General features: G+C 41.1%; 1 long non-coding RNA gene across 1 annotated transcript; it reads right to left on the reverse strand.

Annotated features, from left to right (window-relative positions):
- Positions 1-313: 313 nt before the first annotated feature.
- Positions 314-4,213, reverse strand: LOC132080740 (uncharacterized). Its single transcript, XR_009419607.1, has 3 exons — positions 4,106-4,213; positions 2,286-2,373; positions 314-567 (listed from the first exon to the last, which is right to left on the reverse strand). It is a non-coding gene; the product is annotated as an uncharacterized LOC132080740 (long non-coding RNA).
- Positions 4,214-13,448: the final 9,235 nt, after the last annotated feature.

The following is a 13,448-nucleotide window of genomic DNA, read 5'->3' on the forward strand; positions in this document are numbered from 1 at the left end:
AATCTGACTTCATCTGTTGACTGTGAATTGCTGTAACAAAGAACAACTCCATGGCTAACAGCAGCATCTCTTCAAAATATGATTCTTAATACAGTAGATTTAAAAGCTGTTGCCTAGCTTATTTTAAAAATCACATATGGTTCAGAATGCACACCTTTTTTGCTATTTCAAAGTGCTTTTAAATTGAAGAAAGCAGACAAACGGATTACCAATAGGGAATTATACCGGGACCTATATAATAGAGACACAGAAAATCACTGCAGAGCACTGGAGAATAATGCAGCCACTCTGCTCTCTCACACCAGGCAGTCAGTTGACTGAAATCACCATTTATTATTCCATTTGCATAATTTGAAATGAAGCAGTGTGTTCATGTGCTTTGTCAAATGAGGAATGGTGGAGATGTGCTCAGATGGAGCAGGAGCTGATTCCAGAATTCAGGAATGTGTGGGCAGCACTCAGTGCCTGCCCTGCTCTGCTCCAGGAGGGCAGGCTGGGGACTTCCCTCTCTGTCCCCTGCCAAAAATCCTCTCTGGTAGTTGTTCATTTCTCATAGAAGCTCATTACCTTTAATAAGAGAGGAAAACAACATCAGACTACAGTAAGAGGACTCAGCACCCTCCTTGCCTCTGTTTTCCCACAGCCTGTTCTCCTTTGGTTGTTTTTCCTCAGTAAAGGACAGTAAATCAAATATATAAGAAAAACTGCAGCCCTTGAATATTTTCTCTTTTTTTTTGACACTTGGATGAGTTTAGGAGAGGATCTGCTTTCACAAGTTGGGTTCATGCCCACTACACTTGTGTTTTTATTCACAGGTATAACAAAAGCTCCTACTCTGCATTTTATCTGGCTCCATGTGTCATTCAGTTAGGATGAGGTGCCAAGTGTTACATTTTCCTGGGCTAAACCTTTTATAAAGTATATATTTCACCTAGCCAGGACACACTGATCAATCCAAAATAAAACCTTCTGCTTTTGGATGGTGTCTGTTAAGTAAACAGGAGCAGGAGACCCCAAAGCTCTGCAAATGTAGCACTCTGGGGGCTGGGAGAGCTGCTGCTTCTGCTTGGACTTTAATTGAATAAGGACAACTGGAGTCTTGACCAAAGCTCTTCCAGACATTTGCACTGAGCTGATCCCAGGGGATAACAGAGGATTCAGCCATGCTGAATGGCAGAACTTGGCCCCACAAATACAGGGAGATATTCCAGGATGTTTCCTGTATTACTTTTCTCCAATAAATTTGCCCAATGATTTGAAGAAATTGAGGCCTTTTTTTTAACATCTGAGGTCAAACCAGAAGATTAACAAGTTTTCTGTCAGCAGTTTATGTGTGTTTACTGCCTGTCTTATATTTAATGGATTTAGTTAGTGTTATACCCAGTCTGCCAATATCTGATTTTCTGTCTAGATTTGTGAAGGAACATAAATCTGGAGAATGACTGCAGATCCTTTTTTTCTTGAAAAATCTAATTTTATTTTCAGCTTAGTGCTGATTCATAGAACAGCTGATTTTTAAAAAGCACATTTTCAGATATTTTGATCTTACAAGTGTTTTTAAATTCAAGGGCTTCATCCACATTGGAAAACCACTCAGAGAATACATACAGAAAATTAATTAGAGTTCAGTTCCTGACAGAAGCTGAGCATCTGCTGAGTACACAGATCCCATTTCCAATGGGAAATAAATAAATAAAAATCGAACCCTAAATTAAATCAATTTGTATCACAGGCACTCAGAAGCATTCAGAACTGGGCATTTGTGATCTAACTTTAACATAAAGATGTTCAGAGCTAGCTGGTGTCAGCAGCTTTTTCACACCAGTCCTGCCACCAGTGCGGTGTTGGCACTGAGGAGTTTGGGGCTGCCCCAGAGCAAGCAGGAGCTGCTGTCAGCACTGACCTGGGTCATGCCCAGTTTTGGTTAAAGACTCAGGTATTTCATCACATACTGTGACAGATAAAAGTATGATAATTGCTGTTAAATGCAGCTGGTTTTATAGAAGAATTTAGTTCCTTGTCGAGAAACAATAAAACCCTTAGGATAAGTGTTTAATATAATTCTCAGTGATTTAGCTCTGTGATTCATTAGAAGTCACTTTCCTTAAAGCCTCTATTTCACTGTGAAATTTTGGCTGTTGCTTCAGATTCTCCTGTTATCTCTCCTCTCTGCAGTTCATATCAATAGATCCCTTTCAGGATTATCTTTGTGCTTTATTCTGTGTATTAAAAACACCCTCCCACCTGGGGCACTCATATTAACTCCCAATTGCACACATTCTTACCTTCCCCTCTCTAACCTCCACAGGAAAAGCATCCCAAGCCTCATAAAGATGGTAGCACAAATCCATGTATGAATGTGAATTAGGAAACCTTTTAAAGAAACAGATTTTTAATACACTTGATTCATTCAAAGACAACCCAGTTACACAAAAGGTATAAAGATGAAAGTTTTAATTTCAGAGGGCCTTTAGTTCATGAGAGCAGGAAGGAGCAGATAGAATCTTTTAGGGTAATCAGACCAAAGCACCATGCTCACTGTGCTGTTACATGCTGCCAGTACCGAAGTTATTGATAACTTAAAGTCATTATTCTAACCAGGTTGTTGCTGACCTAAAATGCCAATAGATATTTAAGACTCATTCAATATGAGTCAAGTCTGCTTGTGATACCCTGGCAGGCAGATACAGGTTCGTGTGCAGAGCTTGGAAAGTTATTATATCCCCAAAGCCCCGGCCTTCAAAATTCTGTCCTGGACAGACAGGCTTTGTTTGTAACATGGAACCAATGTCTCAGGAGTTAGAAATATTAATAAATTATGCAGCTCTTACTGTTTCAGGCTGTTGCCTATTCTTCCCTTCATTCTCTCTGTTGTCTTTAAAAGACACAATCTCTCACTAAGCATTCTGTTGATAACCTTTGAGCATATTTCAATACAGGATCAGAAAACAAAACCAATAGAGAAATATACACCCTCCCTACTTGGTAATTAAAAAGGATGACCAGTTACAGTCTAAACCAAAATCTATCACATCATTGAAACAGTGCAGGATGGTAATTAATAGCAAATTGCAGCATTATTACAGCACTAATGCAGAGCAGTCATGTGGGAATACTGAAATCCTGGAATGTGAGAAGAATTTAAAATCCAGCTGATAAGGCTGTAAATCATCAGTCAGTCAGTAGGGCTGCAGGTATGAACTGAAAAAAACAGAGTGGCAAAACTACATCATTCATTTTGTTATATTCTTTCCCCTTCTGTGTCTCCCTCCTTCTCCCCAGTTTCAATTTCTAACAAAATTATGGCAAAAGTCATGTCCTTTTCCATCACTTTGCCTACTCACTTCTAGCTAGAGCTATCATTAGAATGAAAAACGCTTTCTTGCTTTTTCACTGCCTTTAATAATACACAAGACTAATTATTTACTTTGCCACAGATTAATTTGCAGCCAGAATACAATGAAGATACAGTGCATGCCATCGTGCCAAAAAGAGAGGGTAACAGTAAACATGCCCAGGGACAGGCCCACAATTTAAGGAAATTTTTATTACCCTCAATGTTTAATCTACCATGACTACCAATTGATATGTAAAATTGATCTAAGATGTTTATTACATTATTTTAGTTTGGATATAGTCAGAAGGAAAAAGCTGAACCAAGTCACTGTTTTGTGAAGTTTGGAAAAATCTCACCTGAGCCACAAGATGAAGACAAAGTACTGAGATGTCAGCTGAACCAGGAGATTCTGTTCTTTGCAAAATTAGATAACTGTAGGCTTCAGTGCATTTTTAAGTGACTGAGTTGGGCCTACTTCAACACAGTTCTGTCTTTCCAGCCAGCTCTCCTGTACTTGCTGTTCCTCTGACTTTGGAAGTGGTTTTTGACATTCTGCAAATAATTACCTGGAAAGTTAGCACTGTCAAAAAGTGCCTAGAATTCTGAGAAATCTTCTCTTTAAAAGCTGATGTGTGAAAAACCACATTAAAAATCTATGCAAACAACCTATTCCTACTGCACACCAAATTATTTCCACACCCTGTTCTAGACAGAAGTCTGCAGGAAAACTTTCCTTTGAGAGGATCCTTAGCAGGGACCTGAACTCACGCAGCACTTGCAGACTGCCCAGATCCTTAGAGATAAAATTCTCCCCCCCACAAAGGGACAAGCTCTGTGCCTGTCTTCTCCTCTCTGCTCAGGCTGCTCCTTGCCCAGCACAGCTAAAAGGGTTTTCTCCTTTTTTTGTTTCCCCAGCACAGCTGACACAGGGCAGGGACCAAATCACCACGTACACAGTGAAAATGAGAGGAAGCATTTTCTCAACAGGAGATAGCAGCTGCATTATTTACCAAGGCTTCACCAACACCCTGAGAGGGGAATAACCACAAGTCAAGGAAAAACATCACTTTTCAGAAGCCAGGTCGTGCCTGGAGAAGTGCCACCTATAAAAAGGTTTTGCTCAGGTTGTTGCAAGCCATGAATAATGTTCTGCACACATCCAAGCCTTTGAAATCAAGACCTGAATAACTTCAGAAAAAGCAGATTGAAACATCCTTGGTACTATTGATGTGTCACATAATGCTGAGTACATTTTAAGATGTTCTTATTTTCCACCAGCATCCTATGAAAATACATTTACTACTCATTTAGAGAGCACAGCAGAATCATGGGTTTATTCAGAAGATCAGTGGCATTGCAGTATATTACCAAATCCATGTTCCCACCAGATCAAACACACCACACTTTAGATTGGCATTTAATACAGATATTTGTAGCCTGCAGGAATAATAAATGAAACTAATTAAGTTTAATAATTCAAGAGAACTTGGCATGCCTGATTGTTACATAAAGGCTAATTATCTTTCCCCTTTTCTTCCAGATCTCCCCCTCCTCTCACTAAATTAATCTGGAAACTTCATAAAATATGAAAATATTAAGGGAAAAAAATCATAATGGTAAATACTTTCAATACACAGAAAATACCCTGCAACAAATTTACAGCTGATGCAAACTTGACTAAAACCCTACAGATGTTTAAAGAGTAATGTCTGTTTTTACAAGTAATCGCCTTAGTCATAAAGAAGATTTATTTTCTTATACATCCTCTCATCACAATAACAGGACCCAAAAATTTTCTTGGGCAGACCTTACTAAATCCAAGTCATCAGCAGCACTCCAGCAGAGATCTCTGTACCAATTATTTCACATGTGCTGGCACACAGTAGCTTTTATTGAAGATCTACTTCATTCAGCAGTGGAATATTTAAAAGAACTAGAAATTTCTATAAAATTGCTTCTCTCTTTCCCACATTTACCAGACAGGGTCAATCAAAACACAAGTCTGAATTAAATGCTGGAAATCTTAATAATGTCTTAGGCCTAGAGAAAAACAATTTGTCAGTTAAGAGGAGATAAAATTGAGAGAAGGCTTTATCAGAAGCACTGGACCCAAGAGGGGAAGTTTATGTGAAAAGAGTTTGCCCTGGATACAAAATACTGAGTGTGAAGCACTCCAGATCAGCAGGTACCCACACAGAATGCAATATACAGAGTGTTTCATTCTCACACAGAAGGTACCACCAATTCAACAAAACCCAAACTCCAATCCCAGCTGGCTCTATTAATTTTCTTCCAAAATCCACTTCTAGCCAAAAGTCTTTTTCCAAGGTGAAGAACTAAAGAAAATACTTTTAAAAAGATGATTAATTTCATTTACAGTACAGTGAAAATCTTTAGAGCCAGAGGTTGACTTAGATTACCTTGCTAACTAATAAAGAGACCAGGTTTTTAATTAGGTTGCCTAAAGCTCATTCTCCCTTCATTATTTATGATTCTTCCTTTGCACAGTGTAATTATTACCAGCAATATACATATATATGTTACAAAAACTTCTACACAGACATATCTGTGTACACAGAGAGAACCCCATGCCAGTAAGAAGCTTCCTCCTCCTGCACAGGCATTTCTGCTGAACAGTAACCATGCAAAGAGTCCTGACACATGCAAACATCACTTTTCTCTTTTTCAGGTCCCTTTTCTCCTGGGACATCTACAAGATACACCTAATAAGAGGGTTGCTGGGCAGTGTAACTATAACCATGGTGTTTCTCCTCATTGTGTCCATACATTTGACATTCATTTTTGACTGGAAACTCTTTTTGTTTTCTCTTTTAGTGCCTAGCAACACAGGGCCTTGACCAGCAGTGATGGATTCTCAGCAGTACCATGAAAGGCACCATTTTTTTGTGTGTAAAACATGTACAAGATTTACCTGTTAGAACAGCACTGAACAAGGCTGGCTCCCACACTGCTGAAATGTTTGAAATCACCGGAAGGGTGTGTTTCAGGTGTACACAACGCGGGATGTGCAGAGAGCTGCACAAAGGCTGTGAATTATTTACAATTTTAGCATTATTCATTGCCTCATTACTTTGCTCACCAAGTCCCACTTCTCCTCATTTCCCATGCCCGCCAGGGAGGCTGTGCTGAGGCAGCAAACATCACCCAGAGCCTGCCTGGGCTCACACCTCACCCAGGGCTGGAGGCACGGCAGCTCTGGGGGAAACTCTGCTGTGCCAGAGGTGCCGGGGCCAAGCAGCTCCTCTTGAACCTCGAGCTGGCATTGTTTTCATTGTTTTCAGGCAGAGACGGCCACTGAACGCAGGCAAGAAGAATGCAAGCCTACAGGCCACTAAAATTTACTTCCCAGGCCAAAAGGAGTTTGCCAAGCCTTCAATTGCTGCACCCACTGCTGAGATCAACCCCTGCAAAGGCTCCACGCTCTCCACAATATTTGGTTTTGTGAGAGTCTGTGGGATAGACTTTGTTGACTTCTCCATTTCACCTGTGCAGGTTTCTCCATTTTCCTCTGCTGTGCCCAGAGAGATCATTTGAGGCCAGTAATCAGCTACCCACAGCACATCCTCCTGCTCTTGTGCACTGTGCTTTTTCAAGGTTTAATAAGCCTCTGAAAAAAATGAGCATTCCTGCTCACTTGCATTGGGGTGTAATAAGGTTGTTTATTTTTTTTTCCCCCAAGGGTTGAATTTATTCACTCTAGCACCCTGCCTATGCAGATACACTGCCACCATTATTTGGGCACAGGGAAAAGAATGTTTGTGGTATTCTTAATTTGCATTGTAGCCGTCCTAAAAACTCTGTCATTGGCCAAGCAATGCCTTTGGAACCTAAGAGACCAGGAAGAGCAGCTCCAGTCAATGGGCTCATAATCCAATTTAACAGGGAAATTTCTACTGCTTTACCATCTCTGGCTTGTAAAAAAAAAAAAAAAAAAGAAAGCTTATTAGGCTCAGTGGTGCCATGTACTTTGCATGCACAAATCAAAAATTCTGGTCCCAGTCCATTGAAAAACAAAGACCAGAAAATATATATTAAACCATCAGCAACACACACACACACAAAAAAAAAATTAAAAAAAAGCACAAAAACCAAGACAACAAAAAACACACACACAAAAAAAAACCACCTAAACCCCCCCCCCCAAACCAACAAAAATAATCAACCTACCAACCAAAAACCAAAAAATGAAACGATAATTTATTTTTGCTTTAAAGCACATGAAAGGGGTAGCAGAAGGCACCCAGGCTGTTAAAGTAGCTTATAAACATATGGCCCAGCAGAAATGCAGGGGCTCAGTTTCTGCTCAGTCAGGCAAGGTCCTGCTGCAGGAGCAAGGACACTGCCAGGGGCCTTTTCTCTGCACCACAAATGCAGAGAGAGCTCAGGACAGACAATCCCACAGCCCACAGTGAAAAATGCACTTGGTGGCTTTGCTTTGTCCCCAGAATCCATGCCCAAGGAGCCACACAGCATCCTCCTGGCTCTGGATGTCTACAGCTGTAGTAAAGACCTCTGGGGCGCAGGCACAGGAATAAATTAGTTCAGTTATAAATTAATACAGATCCTGCCTTGATACAGGGCCCTCTATTCTGTTCAGATCAGCACATTTCAGTTAACTCTGAGCAGAACTGGACAACAGAGAGGTCAGGCAGGATGGCAGGACTGACACACTGTCTGCAGGAAATGCAGGGAATTGCTGCAGGTCTCCCTGGTTCTCTCAAGAGAGCTTTTCCCCATTGTGTTTATCAGATTTAAATAACTCCCTGAATGATTCTTGTTAACTTGTTACTTGTCTCTGATATGAAGTTTTCCTGCTTGAAGTGGGTCAGCCCTTCATGCAGAAGATTTTCTGTTCCTATAGAGAATTACTCAGCAGAATTTAGGATTACCAACAGAATTATGGTACACTCAGACTTTCCCTTGCTGATTTTATAATAAGAACTCTTGCCCTTCTTTTGGTAGCTTTGTCCATTTGGCTAGTGGATCCTCAAACATTTGAATTTTGCATTCCTAGAAGTCTGGTACTCAAGCCCTCAAAATACATCATCATCCCCAGGAAAAATGGAATGTATTTGTGAGCTGGCTACAAGAGCCTTCTCTACTTAAGTCTGATATGCTAAAGCACTAATTCTTGTTACAACTACTGACAACCAGCAGAAGAAGAGACATGGAAACAGTTAACATGTAAATTATGATAATTCCAGGTTTATTTCACTCATGAGCTGGTGATGACCAGTGAGACTTTCCTTCCTCCCTGAGCAGAAATAGTAATACAGAAATTTGCACATGTACACACATGGTTTTAAAGCAGGGAAGAGGCACTGACACTCCTGAGCTCTGTGGATGTTCAGTGCGCAGAATGTTGTTCCCTACCATGCACTCAGTCATGTGCCTGCAGTGCTCCTGGAAATGATTGCAATTGCCCAGAGTTGATTTACATGTTGCATTTCAAGCACTAGAGATGAGAGTAAAGTTGCCTGAAGGTTTGAATCCTTTTGAAAACACTGTATATCATGTTAGGGGAGCCAGATGAACAGTTCTCTGACAATGCAACAGCAGGAGCAAAGCTCCCTCCAGTACTTCTGCAGCATCTCTGCCATACATCAATGACTAATTTGGACTACTATAACTTCACTTAGCCCATACAGCTGAATTGAGAAGAAGAATTATGCCATTGTGACTGTACAAGGGCTTATTCCATGCTTATTGCAGAAACAAGTGCCTTTTAGATATATACATATTGGTGAATCCAGCTTAGGAATGAGGAATGCTGATATACCCAGTATATCAGTATTCCTCAGCCAACAAGGGGACAGATTCCAGCAGTGTTACTGATCTGGGTTTGCCAGTCTGTTCCTCCAGTGGGGCTGCTGTGGGAAATGTGCCCTGCTTGGTACAAGTGAGACTCCCCAGAACCTGACCCTGCATTAGTGATTCACCCAGGAAATGTCATGAAGCAGAATCCTATAAAACCTCAAAGGCACATTCAAAAGTAAATACATATGCAGAGTTATAGGTATGATCCTGTCAGAAACGTTTCACCCCCTGCTCTGCATAGATCCTTTGTAATATCTGGTTAACATTAAACACATGCAAAAGAAACCAGTGAGGAATAAATGCCAGCCTTTAAACAGATGTTTCTGTCCAGCAAGTCCATTGGATCAGAGGTCCACATTTACCAAAATGCATGTTATTACTTAACAACTCACCAGGAAGAAAATAAATTAATTCAATATCTCCCCATGCAAATTTTGATCACTTTTTCAATGTCAAACCTTTAATTAGGCTGTTCCTAGGAAGCAGAGTAACCAGGTCATTAGCAGTGCAGCCATAGAACAAAACTCTATTAGGAAAGTGACACTTTCACTTCAGCAGATTCATACACCAGTGTAGTTAATCTGAATCAGATTCTAAGCAAAGCCAAGAGACTACTGCAACAATGTTCTGAATGCCCTCAGAACTGTAATTTGTACATATATGATGCAGTAAAACTGTACAGAAATGCTAAAAAGAAAGTCCAAGTTTACTAAAAAGAAAATGTGATACTACGTCATTTTTGCAGCTGTTATGAAGTTTTTGTCAGAAGCAGCACTTCCTTCATTTGCATCCACCACAGGGAAACAAACATTTCTTCATTTTATTTAGGAGAGCACTGCACTGCTTGTGGAGCAATGAACTTGAGTACTGAAACACTAAATGAGCACATGAACCACAATAACAATTGCTTACACCAATTACAGGGTTCACAGACAAGGAACTGGACTCCTCCAAAACACACAAGTTTGCAGTACCTAACAATAAATCTAACCATTATTTGAAATAATTCTGTCCTCTTGGGTATTGGGAACTTCTGCCCTGGTACCTCCTTCTTCAGACACACTTGTGCATTCTCCAGGGTTCAAGTTGTATTGCAGAGAATTGAAGCAGAATACACCCTCACAAGGGCATGGCAAAGCAAGACAGACAAGCAAGGAGAAGAGGGAGGAAAAGAAAAAAATGTTATTATATTCAGGTTATAAAAGGGTGAGCAGAAAATAGATTTTTAACAGTAAGTGAAAATCAAGAAAGCTATAGCTAGAGATTAAAAGAGGACAGTGGCTGGACCTTGATGACTTGAAGAGAGTTTCTTTGAAGAGCCTGAATTGAAACAAAAGCTCTTCCATTTGTATTAGTAATGGAACAATATTCAACCCTCTGGGCAAAATATGGGAGCAAGGCACATCAGAGCTCAAGTGCAAGATGTCAAAATTTTATGCTCAGTCTTAGAAGTGAAATGTTTTTATCTGAGGAGGTTAATGTAAACAGTTTTATTTTAGGAGCTGCCCTTTGAGAAGCTACTACACAAAAATGCACACAGAAGAAACCAAGATGCTTTTCTCTATTTGAACTTTGCCTTAACAGAAAAAAATGCTGTTTGCTATTTATAAAAATATCTGAGAGCTGGCAGCTCTGACAGGATGTCCCCATATTTAAATGCTTTTATAGTTTCAAAAATCTCAAATAATCAAGTGATGCTCATATGAAACTTATGAAGAGCTGCTGAGTCTCTTAGTGTAAAGCTGTAAGTGCAGCCCAGGAGAGCTCATCTTTGCTTTATACATTTAGAAATACGGATGAGTTCAATTCCAGTTTTAACATCCATGGTCAAAGCAGTCTATGAACCTCTCATGCACCAGAAGAAATAGTCTCCATGAATCTTCCATCTCTTCAATAAGCAATAAAATACATCTTAGTTGTTAATACTTACCATTTAAAATGGCAATGTAGAAATTGCCAAGTGACAGGAGTGCAGAGACATTAGACAACAGGGTGCAGTGAACTTTATGGGACATGGCAATTGTCATTTTTAGGAGTATTAACTTTCACAAGCATCAGAGCTCTGCTGTGGCTTTGAGTTTGGTACAATGAACTGGTTCTTACTAAGGGTAGCAGCACAGAACATTTACCAAGTTCATCTTAGCTCTTTATGTGACTCCAGTGTAGAAGCTGCTTGTACACAGCTCTAATACTCAAAAATCAACCCAAACCTAAACCCTCCTCATGTAATGATTGCTTTAACCTCAGAAAACAGACTTCTGGAGCCCCACTCCCTTCTATATCCCATGTCTGATGGCAAGTCCCCTAATGTGGTGCTGGGCTCTGTAACATGGGCTAAGGCACAGGCCTGGGACACTTTCTCTAAAGCATCACCTGGAATGATTTTCTTCTTCAGCAGGTTATTTGACCAAGCTGAGCTGTATGACAGCAGAAATACTGTTTATGGATTTTTCCCCCTCAGTATTTAATAATTGATTCATTTTTCTACCATATAGACCTACAAAAATGCTTCACCAGCAATTCCCTGCTTCCCCACAAGCTACTCTAACTCCAGCATCTTGATTTAGTCCAGCTAACTCCAGGAAATAAAACAGGAGCTAAACAACACTACCTTCAGCCAGAAACATCCTGAAAATGCACAGTGGAACATGGAAAGGTTTCAGACTCCACAATGCAAGTGGAGAAGTGCCACCAGATCCATCCAGGCTCTGCCCTGTAGCCCAGGCAGGGCTGTCCCCAGCACACATCCCATGGATGACACTGGTGGAAATTCTCCTGGGAGCATGTGCCAATGGAGACTTGCTAATTTGCTGTGCAAGTTGCACTTGGCTTTTCTTCTCATGTGGGATAAACAGCCAAAGGGGGAAAAAATCTGGCTGAGGAGATCCAGCAGCTACAGCTCAGCTGGGAGAGTTCTCCTCCACCTGCACATCTGCTCCACAGGGCCTGGCACTCTGCAGAGGGTTTGATATTAATTTGAATATTAACAAAGATTTCTCTACACCACCCAGGTAACCTTGCTGGTGTACCTGAGCAATGATGGTGTTCTACCCTTGCAAGTTCTCCTTCCAGAAAGGTCTTACTTGCTCCATAGGAGACAGTCATAAATTCAGTATTGTACTCAGCATGTACAGATCCTGGCTGAGTGTAATTTTACCGCCATGCATGAAGTTACATCAGAATTGATTCACCCCAGTGAGTTAGATTTTAGCTCACTGTCTGCATCCTTGTTGCCTTTCAGAAGTGTGCAGTCAGCCCACAAGGACAGACTCACCTCCTGCTTGAACTCGAGCCCTGGGAGGTGCTCCCATGGTCAGGCAGAGCAGGGTGAAAGGCACAAGTTCACCTGGTGCCTGGGGAGGCTGGGAGTATTTTTTCAAGGGGGTCAAAACACCACCATGGCATGCCCTGGCAGGCAGGCAAAGCCTCCAGCCTGCCACAGAAAGGCAGAGATTTCAGCTATTCCTGAATATAAGCTGTAAAAAAATAGCCTCTGGGTTAGAGGCCTCTGTAGCTCTTGGTGAACCAAGGGATCTAAATGAATTTGGTGGGAATGCTCCTGAGAATCACTGATTTTTAGGGTTTTTTTTTCTTTTAAGAGTACAAAGGTTGTCTTTCCAGAAGCTTTTTTCCTTGTTGATGCTGAGGTTTGGTGTGCCCTTGGCTCCTTGTGATCAGTGGGACATTCAGCAGTGAGCACTCTGAGATTCATCGATATTTTCGAGGGTAGGAGAGAACTTCACTCCTTTCGAGCACCACTCAGACAAGGATGAAAAGCTTGTGAGGGTGCCAATTATATAACCTGGCTGAGCCATCTTGCCACTGGAAAGCTTTGCAAGATGCATTCTGGCTTCACAAGATGGAAATCCAGCTTTTATTCAAGTAGTTTGATTTGGTGACTTCGCTGTTTAATCCATGTAGCCACAGTGATCAGCCAGAAGCAGTAACTGAAAAGAGGGTGGCTCAAATTAATTCCACCAGGATTTCACAGTGTTTACTATTTTCTGTCTCTCTGGCAGCATGCCAGTGGGACAAGAGTTCAAGACAACGCTTGATGTGTTCTGCACTGGAGGCAGCAGATTCTTACACGACAGGACAGAGCCTTGAGCTGAGCTGCTGGATGAGCCCCAAGTGGGTTCCCACAGTGCAGTGGGCAGATCTGGCCTGAAAGTTGCACAGCCACATTTGTGCTGAATTAAATCCAGATCAGTAAAACCTGTCTCCTGGCTTATTACTGTGGGCAAGGCACCAAGGCATGTGCAGCCAATGCTAT

Source organism: Ammospiza nelsoni, chromosome 17 (genome assembly GCF_027579445.1).
Source record: "Ammospiza nelsoni isolate bAmmNel1 chromosome 17, bAmmNel1.pri, whole genome shotgun sequence".
Classification (NCBI taxonomy): Eukaryota; Metazoa; Chordata; class Aves; order Passeriformes; family Passerellidae; genus Ammospiza; species Ammospiza nelsoni.